Raw genomic sequence first — 17,517 nt, 5'->3', positions numbered from 1 at the left:
TTGAACATTTAGAAGTTCACAGTTCAAGTATTGCTGAAGCCTGGCTTGTAGAATTTTGAGCATTACTTTACTAACGTGTGAGATGAGTGCAGTTGTGTGGTAGTTTGACCATTCTTTGGAATTGCCTTTCTTTGCTGGGCATACACACCGAGGAAACCAGAATTGAAAGAGACTCATGTACCCCAGTGTTCATCACCACACTGTTTATAATAGCCAGGACATGGAAGCAACCCAGATGTCCATTAGCAGACGAATGGATAAGAAAGCTGTGGTACATATACACGTGGAGTATTATTCAGCCATTAAAAAGAATACATTTGAGTCAGTTCTAATGAGGTGGATGAAAATGGAGCCTATTATACAGAGTAAAGTAAGCCAGAAAGAACAACACCAATACAGTATCAGTTCAGTTCAGTTCAGTCGCTCAGTCGTGTCCGGTTCTTTGCGACCCCATGAATTGCAGAACACCAGGCCTCCCTGTCCATCACCAATACATTATACTAATCCATATATATGGAATTTAGAAAGATGGTAACAATAACCCTGTATGTGAGACAGCAAAAGAGACAAAGATGTACAGTACAGTCTTTTGGACTCTGTGGGAAAGGGAGAGGGTGGGACGATTTGGGGGAATGGCACTGAAACATGTATAATATCATATAAGAAACGAATCACCAGTCCAGTTTTGATACAGGATGCTTGGGGCACTGGGATGACCTGGAGGGATGGTACAGGGAGGGAGGTGGGAAGGGGGTTCAGGATGGGAAACATGTGTATGCCTGTGGCAGATTCATGTTGATGTGCAGCAGAACCAATACAATATTGTAAAGTAATTAGCCTCCAATTAAAATAAATTTAAATTTAAAAAAGAATGGCAGGAAGGAATGGGAAGCACTCTACTTAGTAAATGAAGAACTCTCTAAGGCCTATTAAAGAACATATTTTATACTTAAGTGGCTTACATATTAATTGTCTGTAGAACATACAATAGGAGCAAGAATGATATTTCCTTCAGAAGCTTAATGTAATGAAGCCTGGAAATTGTGTACAACAGACCACAAAAACAACTACATTTCTCAAAAAGTAATAAACAGTGTGTGTGTACATGCTAAGTTGCTTCAGTCATGTCGGACTTTATGACCCCATGAACTGTAACCCACCAGGCTCCTCTGTCCATTAAATTCTCCAGGCAAGAATACTGGAGTGGATTGCTATTCCCTTCTCCAGGGGATCTTCCCAACCCAGGGATCAAACCTGCATCTTATGTCTCCTGCATTGGCAGGTGGCTTCTTTACCACTAGTGCCACCTGGGAAGACCATAAAACAGTAATAACATTTAATAAGAACATATATGAAATCCATGGATATATGTGCATTTACATTACACACATATTTTACTTTCTGAATAGAGAATAGCTAAATCAACATGATCATTAATTAAGCCATGATGTCATATACTTTGGAAACATCACAATATCATAAATTTTGGGAAAGCAATAATGAAATTATAATACAGTAGGCTTTTTGTAGTGCTCATATGGAAACTGGGATTTTCAGTTAATTTCAACAAAGTCCAGGTTAACACATTTTTCTTCTATATTACCCAGGAGATACTCTTCAAATATAAGAAAATAGAAAGATGAGTCTTATAAAATCCAACTGAATTTCAATTGATGTCTTAAGTACTAGAAGTTTCTCTCTATAACTTTTTACCAAAAATTTTGGAAAAGACAGAAATTATTCCTACCTCTAAAAAAATTTTCTCAAATTTCGAGATGGTCATTTTCCAGCTGTTTAATTTTTAGAAGTGAAAACTGAACTATGAATTGCTCAAAGTACTCTTTTTTTCCTAATGAAATGTAGCTATGGGATTTACTATTAGAAATATCTTATTGGAATCAGGCTCAGGAAAGTTTAAGTTAACCAAGAAACAGTATTAGGAAGGCTTTTGCCACTCTCCATTTTTCACCCATTTTGGTTGTTTCTTAACGATGTTTCAGTGAGAAGACTATGAAGCAGTGCCTTCTTGGGCTGGGAGGCTAGGCCTGTCTTTAGTGTTTCAAGGTTACTGTGCATGCGGGCTAAATCACTCAGTCGTGCTTGACTCTTTGCAATCCTATGGACTGTAGCCCTCCAGGCTCCTCTATCCATGGGATTCTCCAGACAATACTGGAGTGGTTTGTTGTGCCTTCCTCCGGGGGATCTTCCCCACACAGGGATCAAATTCATGGCTCTTAAAATCTCCTGCATTTGCAGGTGAGGTGGCTCAGAGGTTAAAGCATCTGCCTGCAATGCGGAGATCTGGGTTTGATCCCTGGTTGGGGAAGATCCCCTGGAGAAGGAAATGGCAACCCACTCCAGTACTCTAGCCTGGAGAATCTCATGGACAGAGAAGCCTGGCAGGCTACAGTCCATGGGGTCGCAAAGAGTCGGATACGACTAAGCTACTTCATTCACTCACTCACTCTTTACCACTAGCGCCACCTGAGAAGCCCAAGATTATTGTACCATACATATAAAAGTAGGAATTGAGTGATAATTGAACAACTAATAAGAACCATGATAACATAATGTTTTAAAGTAAAATATGCAATTAAAACTATTGACCCACAAAAAAGTAAAGAGACACAGAAAGTATGTATGTTGATTCCAGACAGTAACAAAACAATGCCATAAACAACTCCACAAAAATCATAATAAATGTGCCAGATAAAACAAAAAAAAAATAGATACCCTCTAGGTATCTTAAGACGATAAATGCAGTCTGAGATCATTTTGTAATATGACAGGAAAGTTCAGATATCTTTGGACATTTCTTACCCAGGGAATTCTCTACTGGTCTACTGGTTACTAATATATTTTTGTTGTGATGTCATTCACTACTGAATTATTCTACCTGAATTATACTCTTTTGATGATTATGGGACCAAATTGGTGGTTCATAGCCAAGGGTAAATATTCATAAGGAAACAGTACACAGCATTTCTTTTATGACCAGTGAAGTAATATGATTTATTAAGGCCACTTATCAAGGGTAAAGTGTGGCAAAGATAAATGGAGAAGTAGTTGTCAGTGGTCCTCAAAATTTTGGCTAATGACAAAGAAGTGAGTACATTTGCCCCATCTGCTCTCTGGGAAATAAACTCAGTCAGTTTTGTAAGCTCATTAGATCTCCATTCAGCCATTAGGCAATTTCAAAATATCAACTCCTGCATTTTAATATCCCTGGTAAGGGAAAAAAAATAATAAGGGTGAACATCAAGAATTCCCTGACTTAGCTGAAGTTTTCCATGTTTCCTGGAAATGATGAGACTCAGTAGTCAATATTCTGAAGAGACTACTTAAACCACATGCTTCTTTTTGCTGGCCCTTCAGCTAAAAGTGGAAGGGTCTGTGATAGGGCATGCCCAGGTATTTTCTGAAGGGAGTCTGAATGAAAACTAGGTAAAGACTGTGTGGCCAGACAAGTGTTACTAGTGAAGCAAGCTTTTACTCCTGTTTTTGCATAGATAGCATCTACTTTTGAATGCATGACAAAGTGGACATCTTCTATTTACATGGTCTGTGAGCAATGCTTTAACTTAAAGCTGTTTATGTCTTAACTATTGAAAGCTGCTTTTGCCATTGAGTAAAGCTCTTCAAACTTGGTGGTCAACATTTTAAATAACACTAATAACAGTAAAAGAAAGGCAATGTGAAAGAATGCTCAAACTACCACACAATTGCACTCATCTCACACGTTAGTAAAGTAATGCTCAAAATTCTCCAAGACAGACTTCAGCAATATGTGAACCATGAACTTCCATATGTTCAAGTTGGTTTTACAAAGGCACAGGAACCAGAGATCAAATTGCCAACATCCTCTGGATCATGGAAAAAGCAAGAGAGTTCCAGAAAAACATTTATTTCTGCTTTATTGACTATGCCAAAGCCTTTGACTGTGTGGATCACAATAAACTGTGGAAAATTCTTCAATTGATGGGAATACCAGACCACCTGACCTGACTCTTGAGAAACCTACATGCAGGTCAGGAAGCAACAGTTAGAACTGGACATGGAACAACAGACTGGTGTTCACCTTGACCGTTCAATTAGGGTGGTGCCTATGAGGCTTCTCTGCTGAAAGTTACTCTTTATTATCTTCTGTAACTAATAATTATTTTGTGGAGAGACACTTAGAATATATGTAAATATCAGGGTCTTCATCATACTTTCAATGCATTTATTTCATCAATATTTATTAGTATAGATTCATGGTTTCTTATTCAATGAATTATAACCCATTATTATCATTATTTATTCTTACACTGAAATTGTTCCTAATTTAACCAGTGAGAATACTACTGAATCCACTTCCAGTATCCTTTTGACATGTCCTCATTATGCCCCATCATTATCTGACAATTTTTTTTTGCTTTCTGATGAACAAACGGTTCCAGCTTTATCTTATACTTTCTTTGCCCCAGTCCTGAAATCAGCCATTTCCCCCAAAAGTTCTGACTCCTTTTAAGGAAGAATTTTATTTAGAAAAAATGATGTTCTGGTCAATGGTTGTACTTATTACAGCCCAGACTGCTGTCACTGCTCCCAGACCCTTCAGTGGACAGAACATAAACACATGCATGCATGCGCACGTGCACACACACACGTAAGCATCAAAACACACAAACACATATCTGCATTTCATATCTATCTGTGTATATTAAAATCATGAATTTACACTGAGAACTCTAATTCCAATTACATTACACAGTGTTCATCCTAGCTTTCTTCCTTTCTATATTTGTAACTCCTTTTTCCAAGACGAAAAACCCTTTATCCTTAACATAACAATTTATTTGCTCAGTATCGCTATATGTGACCAATCCCCATTACCATTACTACACCTTTCCATATTCAGTTGCTCTCCTCACCCTAGAAGAATTCCAGTATCACCCCATCTGAACTCTGTGCTGGCTGCACTGCTATTCCATATATGGACAATTTCCTCTTTCCAGCCATGCTTTGACACTATGTGTTAAGCCAACAATCATGTGTGGACTTCAATTTTACTCTAATCAGCCTATGCTATCCCACTTTGTTGTCCCTCTGAGTGGATACTCTTCTCAGCCCAACATACCAAAATGCCCCACATAAATGCATTTTCATTTCATTAGAATCATTAATATAAAAGTTAAGACTTCTATGTAGATCACCAAAAAGTCTGTCAATAACAGCAATGTGCTGAATGGTTTATTGCTTATCTCTAAATCTGTCCTTGGAAAAATGGAACAATAAAGTGGTTGAGTTATTTAAAAAAAGAAGCACATTGCATGTGTTAGAATGCATTCTTCTCTTCAGTCCAAGGTGCTGAAATGGTTTTAATAAGAAATAAGATTTTTTCCTATGACTTCAAATTCATTGGTAATAATCACTGCACAGTGATGTGTATTGATACACCAAGTTTAGAAACAATTCGATCTTCACTGTCTCCAGCAAGGAGAAATAGCCAGCTGATAGCTTACAGTGAATGGTGTCATATTCATGATCTCTGAAGGAGAGAATTTTGCTCTGGGACCAAAGATACAGCTTCAGTCACCCAGAGCTTCATGTGGCAAAATTTTTATTAAAGTAGAAAGGGATAGAGAAAGTTTTTGACATAGACATCAGAAGGGAGCAGAAAGTGCCCCAGTCACTAGTTTGGGTGGGGCTTTATATACTTTTTCCATTGGTTATTAACAATAGACTAAAGAATATCTCAAGATTTTACAGGTCTTACCAGACCCATATGTCTTAAGATAACCAGATTCATCAGAAGGTTCCTGTTAAGAGGGAGAAACGTGTCCTTAAGCAAGATACATTGTTGTTATATAATCATTAGTACAGAGTTTAGGGGAAAAACATATCCTTGATCAAGATGAGTTGTTTTATTGTGTAATCATTAGCTCTGGGCTTAAAAAATAATGTCTTATGTGATTAAGGAAGGTAGAAAAAAAATTGTCCTTTTCTCCTCCTCAAGGACTCTGGACCCCTTTCTCCTCCTCAAGGGGCTGAACTCCTTATCAACCTATCTAAGAATTAACTTCCTCACAGCTATAGGGGGTAGATATAGTGCATTATCAGCTGCATCAGCAATAGGATATATTTCAAACATATTTATCTTTACTCTGACCTATAAAATCTAATGTTTTATAGAATTTTCCACCATTTGTTTCTTCTGCCTCAGATTCTTTCATAACTGCCCTGCCTATCTCCAAACCCAGGTTCTCCTTCCGATCTCAAACTCTTCATGCCAATAGGTATAAACTATGAACATAAGAACATCCAATTCTGAAGTGAGCCACCATCGTGTACTGAGGTCGTGGAATCTGGACCCAGATTTGGTTCTACCACTTATTAGCTGTCTGACCTGAAAACCATGACCTCTCTGTCTTCTTATAAAGGAGTGAAAGAAAAGGAAGACATATGACTCTCTAATGTTCACTTCAGCTTCCCAGTTTTAAGACTTTTGAAAGCACAGTATAGTCATCATGATGAAGAAGAAAGACCACTTGTCAGAAATCACCTTTTTAAGATGTAATCTTCTGATCATGTCCTTTGACCCTTAATGTATTCATCTCCCTTACTCTTCATATCCAATTCACTAAGACTGTCTAAGACTTGGCAGTTTTACTACCTAAATATATTTCAAAGATGTGCACTAACTTTCTTCTAGCCTGGTCCAAACAACCATTGTTTTTTGGCTAAACAAATGCATCTACTTTCTCATTATTGCACATTAATCTACCTTCATCCCATACCTTCGTGTAGCCATGTTGTCCCAACCCATTTGTGCTTATAATTCTCCATTTGTTTTACATTTTCATTAGGATACATACTAATTCATCAATGTAGCCTGTTTATTAACCCTTGATGTGCCAGCCTGGAACTACTTCTTCATTCTAAGACCTCTTATTATACTTATTGTACTATCTCTTATTCTAGGATGATCTTCTTTCCATCAGTGCATCCAGTGTTCCCTTGTTAACACTCTATACTCTAGCCACACTGATATTATTTGAGTTTTTCATACTCACCAGTCTTCCTCCCACCTTAATATCTTTGCACACATTATTGTGTTCATGGACCATCTGTCTCTTCTCTCAAATCCAATTAATGTTGACTCAAACTATGAATTCATCTTAAACATCACTTGCTCAAGGAAGCCTCCCCTAACCACTTAAGTAATTCAAATTTCCATATTATAGATACTCATTGACTTTATGTCTCTCCTTCATAACACTTTGCTCATTTGTAATTTCAGATCTATTTCTTAGGGCATTTGATAAGTGTATGTCTTCCACACTACTAAAAAAGAATAGGTCACTACTGCCTTCCCACACATAAACATAGTGTGTGGCACATAATGAGTTCTTGAGTCAAGTGGCCTGGATCATAATTCTAGGTGTCTATTTTGCTATGTGATCTTTGATTTTTAAAGGAGTATAATCTCTTTATTATTAAATCTTCTTATCTTTAAAAGCAATAATCTCTTTATCAGAGAGTTGTTTCTTACTTATTGGCCAAGTAAGATATAATCATCGAGAAGATGCAATCATTTATTTTTTGAAATTTCAATATATAGCTCAGATCTGTGAAGTGAATGAATAAAACTCATGAAATTAGTACAATGTTTATGTTATTGTTACAGTACCACCAAAGAAGTGTAGATGGTAACATACTTACTGGAGACAATGAAGATCAATGAAGATCAAATTGTTTCTAGATCTGGTGTATGAATGTGCACTACTCTGTGTCACCAATGGATTTGAAGCCAATAAGAAAAAAGCTTATTTCTTGTCAAAACCATTCAGCACTTTGAGCTGCAGAGAAGAATGCATTTTGACACATGTACTGTGCCTATCTTTGGTTGAATACCCTATTTCCTAAGAGTTTGTGGCTGTATTTTCCAATGGAAAGGAATGAGCATCTGTCAATGATCTTAAAATCCTTTTCTTATATATTATACATCTCTACCCGCATCTTTCTTTCTTCTTGTGCTTATGAAATAATTGTCACATTTTAGTAGGACCTTTCAGTGTTGATGAATTAGTCTTGAGAATTGATAACTTCAGAGGTGGTTCCAACCAGAAATGCCCTTTGATTGGTTCCTACTGTTATAGGAGAAAGTAAGAGGCACCTGGACCATATTGTTAGAGAGCTAGAGTGAGAGGAAGAGAGAAGACATTTTAAGTTTAAAACTTTCCACGTGTTTCTTTTGTAAGAGATTTAGCTTCTACCACAAAAAAAGATATTGACAGTAACTAAGATTTATACCAAGAAGCTATTGTGTCAGGAAGAAAGGAGAAGAAAGGCAGTAGCTATATATGTCTTGCTGACCACTGGATTCTTGGTATCTAATGCAATGCCTAGCACAGTGGGACCTCAGTAACTATTTGTTGTAGGAATAAATGACATGAATAAATGAAAAAACAAATGAGTAAATGGAAAAACATTGGCAAATAAAATTACAATCACTGAACAAAAACTTCACTAGTAATCACTTATTCCAACAAAGAGGGTTAGTTCTTGCTTTCAGCCTCCATTTAATCTTTTACAATTGCTCAAGGCATAAAGGTACTTTAACATCAGTTATCTCCAGATTTTCCTGTGCATGAGGTCAAAATGTCACTTGCCCTAATAGATGTAGTTGAGGTCAATTAATTTCATAAAAATTAATGACCAATTCCAAATTAGTGCCTTCAAAATCCATTTCAAAGTGTATTTGTACTTGCTTCTTTTTTGACCCCAAGACTGTCAACCACCCCTCAGTGAGCCACACCTATTAAACATTTCCTGACTCTTTTTTTGGTAACTTAGCACATGAAAACTGAGGTAGAAATAAACCTGGAAGATTCCAATAGGATCTTTAACTTGTTTTGATGAATCCAGAAGAGAAGGAATTGAGAAATACACCCATAATCTGTGTAGTTGGAGAGGTCAGAAATTTAATTTTAACCTCATAAAACTAACTGTAACTGAAACCATTATTACTCAGTGTTTTATTCTATTACACAAAAAATGATGACCCAAAGTATTTTTATATGTGCCGCCATATATTACAGTATGTGTTGCCATTAGATATCAATATATTTTCAAGTAATTTGTACACACACATATATGTTATTTACATGATATACATAAACATATGTATCATGTCAATATATGATCCATGCCACTCTTTGACTTGAAAATAAATGGAAATATAATATTAAGTAAATAATAATCAGAGTTAATGTGTTTGTTTGATGTCTTATTTTGGTTTTGTTTGATTTAAAGCTCTTAACTAGCTTCTTTTAGGAAGAAACCTCATTAAATATGGAATTTGGTTCTTCACACAGAAAAATTAAGTTCTGAAAATCTAACTTCCATGTGTTTTGAAATTAAATGATGAAAATGGGGGAAAAGTTTGTCAAACAGGACAGCCAAACCCAACTACACAGTCTGAGCTTCAAATAGTTCCTACTTAAAGAGAGTATAAAAACAGAACTACTGAGAGTATATAAAGAAAGAGAATCCATATAGCACCATGAAGGGCAACATTCAGCTCTGTTTTAAATGCCAAGCAGTCAATCTAAAAAAAGGAATATGATTTTAGAGTTCTTGAAATGACTTATAAAAAACATTGCAAAAGATTAAAATGTTGGTGGTGCTATGCAAATGTCTCACTTGATATTGAAATTTTAAAAATAAATGTTTACTTTGTTTTCCATTTAGAGAAAAAAATACAACGTCTCCCCCACATCAAGAATGTTATTGGTTTAACCATTTGCTGAGTGGATAAAATTATTTACCTTTCCATCTTTTTATCCTAGACTGTATGAAGGGTATATATATGTGTATATATATATATATATATTTATATATATATATGTATATATATATATATATAACTTAACAATGGAATCATTCTATTCTTTATTTCCTTATTGATAGTACTCTTGATTTTTTTTTGTCCTCCTCTTATTCCCTCCTTCACTTCATTAACTCAACCTAAGGATCTGTGACACCTTTACTATGTATATTATATAGTTATCCTAATTTGTCACAATCTTATATACTCTATATTTTATGTTTCCGGCAATTTGGCAGGCTATATGTGCAGAGAAATGCTTCCAGAACAGAACACTGTATTTGTCTAGCATGTTTCAAACATATAATCTACATATTTCTGGCAATAGAGTGGACTAGATGAGCAGAAAAATACCTCTTCACACAGAATACCTCAAAGTGCTACATAAAATATCTTTAGATATCCTTTTAAAAACACTGTCATAAAATAAGAGAATCAATGAAGGAGCTAGAAGTGACAAGAAAATAAAAAATAACAGAGGGAGCCTTTGGCAATCATGTTTGCATCATCTGCCACTGCTCTCCCTGCACTGGGTTACTGCTATTTGTCAAGGAGCAGACACATGAGCCAAGCTGAGCTGATCATTTTTTTTTTTCCTTCTGGAAATTTAAATCTAGGATTCAGAAATTGCAAGTCAGTATTGAATATGGTTCTAAATTTGAGAGTTTTAAGACAACCATATACTTCCATAAGGGCATAGAAGCAAGGAAAGTCAGTCTTCAGTATAAGAGAAAAATGAAGTGGAAAAAGAGAATGAAGCAGTAGACAGTACCCCCTGGGTTTATGACAGCTTTCTATTCCCTGATTCTAATCCCTTTTTTAAGTCAAGATGTGTTTATAGATACATTAGTCTGATATGGCTATTATAACAAAGTACCATAGTGTTTTTAGGAACAAAAATGTATTTTATTTGAGTTCTGGAGGCTAGAAGTCTGAGATTAAAGTGTCAATAGATTGGTTTCTATTGAGGTTCTGTCATTGGCTTGTAGATAGTCATTTTCCCACTGTGTCTTCAGATTATATCCCCTCTGTGTGTTTGTGTCCAAATTTCCTCTTCTTATAATGACACCAGTCATACTGTATTAGGGCCAACATTTATTACCTCATTTAATCTTAATTAACTTTTTAAAACCTCTATCTGCAAATGTGGTCACATTCTGATATACTGAGTGTTGTAACTTCAACTTATGAATCTTGTCGAGGACACAGTACAGCCCACCCCACTGCCCTTGGCTTCTATGAGACAAATTCATATCTTTACATAACCCATATAAAGCTTACCCACCATCTGAATCAATGTCTATTGTGTCTCACATAAAGAATTTAAAAATCATCACACAAAACATAATTCAAAACTATTAAAATACTTACTGAGGCATCAGTAAATGCCAAGAAGAGATTCCAAAGTTTTTACACTACAAAATTCCTTTAAAATCTTTCTAATCCACTTATCTCTTCAAAACCCAGTCATTATCACATTCCAATATCTTTCTCTTTTCTATTGAAATATAAACACATGTGTTTGTGTGTGTTTTCTCTTTCTGTTACCACAGAGAAATAATGTTGACTGTTATGCAATGTAAGTAAAATCATTGTTCCACTCTATTACCTCCATAAGAAGTATTTGTTTCTCCTTCTTTCCTGTATTTCTTCTATCTGATATTAAGTCTACTGTATTATTCAAATTTTGAAGTAAAGATTTTATATAGACCTTATTTTTTTCTAAGGTGGGCTTCCCTGATAGCTCATTTGGTAATGAATCTGCCTGCAGTGCAGGAGACCCGGGTTCAATTCCTGGGTCGGGAAGATATGCTGGAATAGGGATAAGACTACCCACTCCAGTATTCTTGGGCTTCCATTGTGTGGCTCAGCTGGTAAATAATCCACCTGCAATGCGGGAGATCTGGGCTCAATCAGTGGGTTGGGAACATACCCTGGAGAAGGGAAAGGCTACCCACTCCAATATTCTGGCCTGGAGAATTCTGGCCTGAGAATGGCTCGAGACTTCTGGCCTGAGAATAGGTCACAAAGAGGTCAGACATGAATGAGCAACTTTCACTTTCAAGGGTAAGAATAGGTTGGTGGTAGTGTACAGCTGTGACACAGCCACCACTCTCCAGAGAACCAGCAAGATTTTTCTCACTGTTCTATCATCCTAGTACAATATTATTTGCATATAGTTACAGCTGCTCTGATTGTAAATAGTATGTAGAGTCACCAGAAAACTTCAGGGTATTAAAAAGCTCCTCTTCTACTTCACTTCACCAAAAAGATCTCCTCTACTGATTCTAGTACAATGTCAACTCTCTCTCTCTCTTTCGCAGATTAAGTAACTGAAAGGCCAAATCAAATGTTAATGTATGCTCTGGAGAAAATAATCAATTAGTCTACTTAGTAAAGATAATGACCTTAAGTTAGTATGGCAGTGGATAGATAAGTTTTGATGGGTGTAAGGGGTTGGAGCAGGCAAGAAAGTTATAGAGTTTGGAAGGCTATTCAGGATGTTCCAGGTAACTAAAGAATAAAATAAGGGCAGTTAAGTGCGTGGGAAAGGTATTGTGGGAAACCAAGAATTAAAAAGTGTTGAATACAAACTTTGCTCACATATCTGCAATTTCAATTTTTATATGAACACTATAGCTCAAAGACATCATCACTGTAAAATCATGAGTTTGGGGCATGGAAGAATGACATGTGCTCTATTCTTTAGCTCAAATGCCAAAAGATTAGTTCATAAATAAAGCTTTCAAACATTCACTGTGACTAAAACCACTTGACCCTCTATATTTTAACTCACATCTACTACAAGTCTTTCACATATCATCTATTAATCATCTTAATAGTCAAATAGAGATACCTGAAGGTACCATAGTTAGCCTGTATTTGGCACATTATGCTTAGAAATAATGCAAACTTGTATTTCCTTTTGTTTTCACAATATACCAATAACAAAACTCACTTGGCTCCTCCTGAACTACAATTCAATTGTGTGTGTGTGTGTCTCAAGATGGTTGTTTGTTTGGCTATTGGTTGAATCCTGTGACATTTCTCTTTGACTTTGTACTAAGTTTTTTAGAACTCTAAATTTTGTTTGCTCCTCTCCAAAGAGATTTCTTGAATTTGTATATATGATAAACATTGCACTATACTGGACTGGAGAAACAGAGTCTTGAGGCATCTTTGGAGATTCGCTGAAAGCAATTAGCATGATTTATTTATTACCTGTATATTTTCATTCTCTGTGATGTCTTTCATCCAAGGTGCTCAGAGAGTTTTTCAAAATATAAACTAACCCTCAGCCCCCCTCGAAGTATAAAGAGGAAACAAGGGATAGGAGGAAAATCCATCTATAGAGTATTCAAAAAAATTCCCCTGTCCAATGCAGTAGAGAAAGACCAGTCTTGGAACTATTCAGCTTAAAGAAACAACCCTTGAAAATGCAACCTGGGAAAAACATCTCCACTCGAACTGGAAACAAGCATGGGCACTCAGAAGTTATAAATAAATTACTTTGTATTTCTCTCTCATAGAAAATCTCTGGAGAAAAGAACTATAGCAGATAGCTTCTCAGAGATGATAAGGTTTTCAATGCTCAGATGTGATTGTCAGTGGCAACTTTTCCCTGGACACTGGAAGATAGAGAAAATGACCTTGAAGAGGAATTTTCTTCAAAATTTCTCTTGAAGGAAGATGGCGATGGATCAGTTTCTACTATTGGCAAGTCTCTACCATAAGGTATAGGATAATAGTGTCAGGAATGTGCATATCTGTGTGGGTCAGTGCAGAACAAGGAAGACTGAGGGAGGTAGATTTAGAACAAATCAAAAGGATGGGACCAAATGTATCAATTTATAGTAATGACTAAACCAGCTCTTGCTTCCTCTTAAAAATTCAGGCCTAGGGAGAGTGGAAAACAGTGATGTAGAAGTATAGGCTACCTCTTTCCAAACATACTCAAAGCTCTTCCTTTATATCCTATCTTTGTGGAATGAATGAGAGAGAGAAAAAAAAGAGCTGCCTGGTTTATAATGGGGATATTAAAATTATAAGTAATGCAAATATCACATTTATAAATAACAGTTATTGAGTGATGAAAATGGACCAAGCACTGAAAACCTTTTACATGCATAATCTCATTTAATTCTCACAGTAACCTTAAAAGGTAGGTACTATTAATATTCTCACATAACAATGGGTGAAATGCAGATTCTGAAAGCTTAAATAACTTTTCAATATTATGAAGTAAGTTGTAGAGTCAAGATACTAACCTAGGCCTATATGATTCCAAAACCTTTACTTTCAATCCCTGTTATATTGTACCTTTCTCTATAAAACACTAAAGGGGGCTTTGGATACTCTATTATACAACTGCAAATGCATTCCAATGTGACTGCAGACTTGGGAATGGATGGCAGTATAGTTGTAGTGGGAGTTCTGAGAGGAAGATGAAAACCAAACAAAACATAGCAGAAGATTAACTAAATAATCCTTTCCTTTGCCTCCTTAAGCCAATTTTACCAAAGGGGAGGGGGGGAAGGTTAATGGTAGAAATAAACTAAGTTAGGTGACACTGAACAGTGTTACTGATTTGCGGAAATAGTCAGTGAGAACTCCCAAGCAGCCCCAGAAAATATCTGATTATATACAAAAGTGTTAACCAGGAGGAATTTCTTTCCTTTGATGTACTTCTTTCTGTATTAAAAATTACTTACATCTGTAGCATAACCATGATCTATAAAACTGCTTAAAAAGTGGAAACTTGATGGTTGACTCTCCAATGCCCATCTATAGTAACTCACCCCCTTTGGGGATGCATAAATATACGTGATGTCTCTTCTGCTGGCTCTGGCCCTGCACTGTCATGTCCCACCTGTTTGTTTTTTCTGTCAATAATACCTTCTCTAATTTTTTCCTCTTTGTTTTGAAACTTATTTACATTTTGTTCCATTTCCTTAGAGACTAGAAATTAAAAGGATAAACTAATTTTGTGATAAAATATCAGTAATAATTTAAGAGCTTAACACTCTGAGATCACATTGGCATTAGAACCTCAATAAGTTATTACTAGTAAAATTACAAGCTCCAGATAGAGCTAGTGAAGTAGATACTCTGATTAGAGATCATTGCTAGCAAGCCATTTGAATCACATCATCTAAGAAGCTGGAAACTTTGATGATATCATATGTAAAGCCAGACTGGTGCTACAGGGTGGCAAAGATGCTAGTTCACTATAACAGCTGTCCTATCAGCCTCAGCTGGAGCATGGAAGAAGCTAACCCCAAAGAAACATTGATTAGCAATTTACTCCTTGGCATAGAGGGAAAACGTCTGGCTAGACTTTCATCCAGACTGAAGAAAGTCTGTCTATAATACCTCCATTTACACGAGCAATATCTGTCTTAAAGCTTTTTTCCTTTATTGGAAAGATTAGGTTGAATACACCAGATATCTTCTTTTGCTTTGTATCAACTCTAGCTCCTTTGGAAATAAAAAGTTAAAATAAATGAAAATGAATTAAGGTTAAAAAGACAGTGGAGATTTAAAAATTACTCTATTAAAATTACTCTATGTGGATTTTATCCTCTTTATACCAATAATGCAAGCCAGCACATTTTTTCTTATTTGAGATAAAATAAAAAATTATAGACAAACATATCTAATGTCTCTTGTTTTCTCTTCAATGAATAAAATCAATAATTAAGTATGTACTTACCTTCCCCTTTTGTGACAATCTGAACATGATTGGAATGTTGGGTCTGACCAATTTAGACATGGAAAGTGGGGAAAAAAAAAAAAATACAACTCTGCTAGAAAATTTGGGGGCCACGGCAAAGTGATTCTTTAAAGAACTTCTTGGCACTTCTGTATCTATTTTTACTTATAGTCCATATTCTGCTCTGTCATTTTATGCCACTGCTTAAAACCTTTCAGGGGCTTTCCACGGACCTTGAGAAAAATTGAAATTCCTTAATATGATGTCTTAGTCCATTTGAGTTGCTACTACAAAATACCACAGACTTGATTACTTATAAACATAATATACATTTATTTCTGACAGTTCTTGAAGTGGGAAGTCATAGATCAAAGACCTGCAAATTCGGTGTCTGGGGAGGGCCCTCTTTCTTGTTCATACATGAATGTCTTTTTGCTATGTTCTCACATGGTAGAGGCTAGGCTTCAACAGTATATGAACTGAGAACATCCAGATGTTCAAGCTGGATTTAGGGAAGGCAGAGAAACCAGAGATCAAATTGTCAACATACATTGGATCAAAGAAAAAGCAACAGAATTCCAGAAAAACATATACTTCCACTTCATTGACTCTGCTAAAGCCTTTGGCTGTGTGGATCACAACACTGTGGAAAATTCTTAACAAAATGGGAATACCAAACCATCTTACTTGACTCTTGAGAAACCTGTATGCAGGTCAAGAAGCAACAGTTAAAACTGGACATGGAACAACAGACTGGTTCACAATTGAGAATGGAGTATGTCAAGGCTGTATATTGTCACCCTACTTATTTAACTTATATGCAGAGTACATCATGAGAAATGCTGGGCTAGATGAAGTACCAGCTGAAACCAAGATTGCTGGGAGAAATGTCAATAACCTCAGATATGCAGATGACACCACCCTTATGGCAGAAAACGAAGAGTAACTAAAGAGTCTCTTGATGAAGATGAAAGAGGAGAGTGAAAAAGTTGGCTTAATCATTTTGATATTTGGCAAAACTAATACAATTATGTAAAGTTTAAAAATAAAATAAAATTAAGAAAAAAAAAAAAAACTCAACATTCAAAAACTAAGATCATGGCATCTGGTGCCATCACTTCATGGCAAATAGATGGAGAAACAATGGAAACAGTGACAGACTTTATTTTGGGAGGCTCCAAGATCACTGCAGATGGGGACTGAAGCCATTAAAATTAAAAGACACTTGTTCCTTGGAAGAAAAGCTGAGATAAACTTAGCATATTAAAAAGCAGAGACATTACTTCACCAACAAAGGTCAGTCTTGTCAAAGCTATTGTTTTTCCAGTAGTCATGTATGGATATGAGAGTTGGACTATAAAAAAAGCTGAGGGCCAAAGAATTGATGTTTTTGAACTGTGGTGTTGGAGAAGACTTTTGAGAGTATTGCAAAGAGAACAAACTAGTCAATCCTAAAGGAAATCAATCTTGAATATTCATTCGAAGGACTGTTGCTGAAGTTGAAGCTCCAATACTTTGGCCACCTGATGTGAAGAGCCAACTCATTGGGAAAGACCCTGATGCTGGGAAAGATTGAAGGCAGGGGGAGAAGGAGACAACAGATGATGAGATGATTGGATGGCATGCACATATGGTCTTGTAACTAAGTAATTCTCTGTTCTCTAAGCACAACTCACTTGGAACTCAACTATCCAACTCTACTGGATTTCTTTAAGTTCCCCCAAATTGCTATAATCCTTATCCTGACTTTTCAGATGCATCTGCTTCTCTCTAGTAAATAGCTTAAACCCACCTCATCTCTGCTTGGATTTGTTCAATGAACCTTCACTTAATCCTTACCTCTCTATTTTTCCCCATTCCAATTCATTCTCCAGACTGCAGCCATAGTTATTCCCATCCTAACACACTTATTGTTATGCCTCTTAAGACATTC

Source organism: Bos indicus x Bos taurus, chromosome X, assembly GCF_003369695.1.
Source record: "Bos indicus x Bos taurus breed Angus x Brahman F1 hybrid chromosome X, Bos_hybrid_MaternalHap_v2.0, whole genome shotgun sequence".
Lineage (NCBI taxonomy): Eukaryota > Metazoa > Chordata > Mammalia > Artiodactyla > Bovidae > Bos > Bos indicus x Bos taurus.
This window is presented reverse-complemented; position numbering follows the sequence as displayed.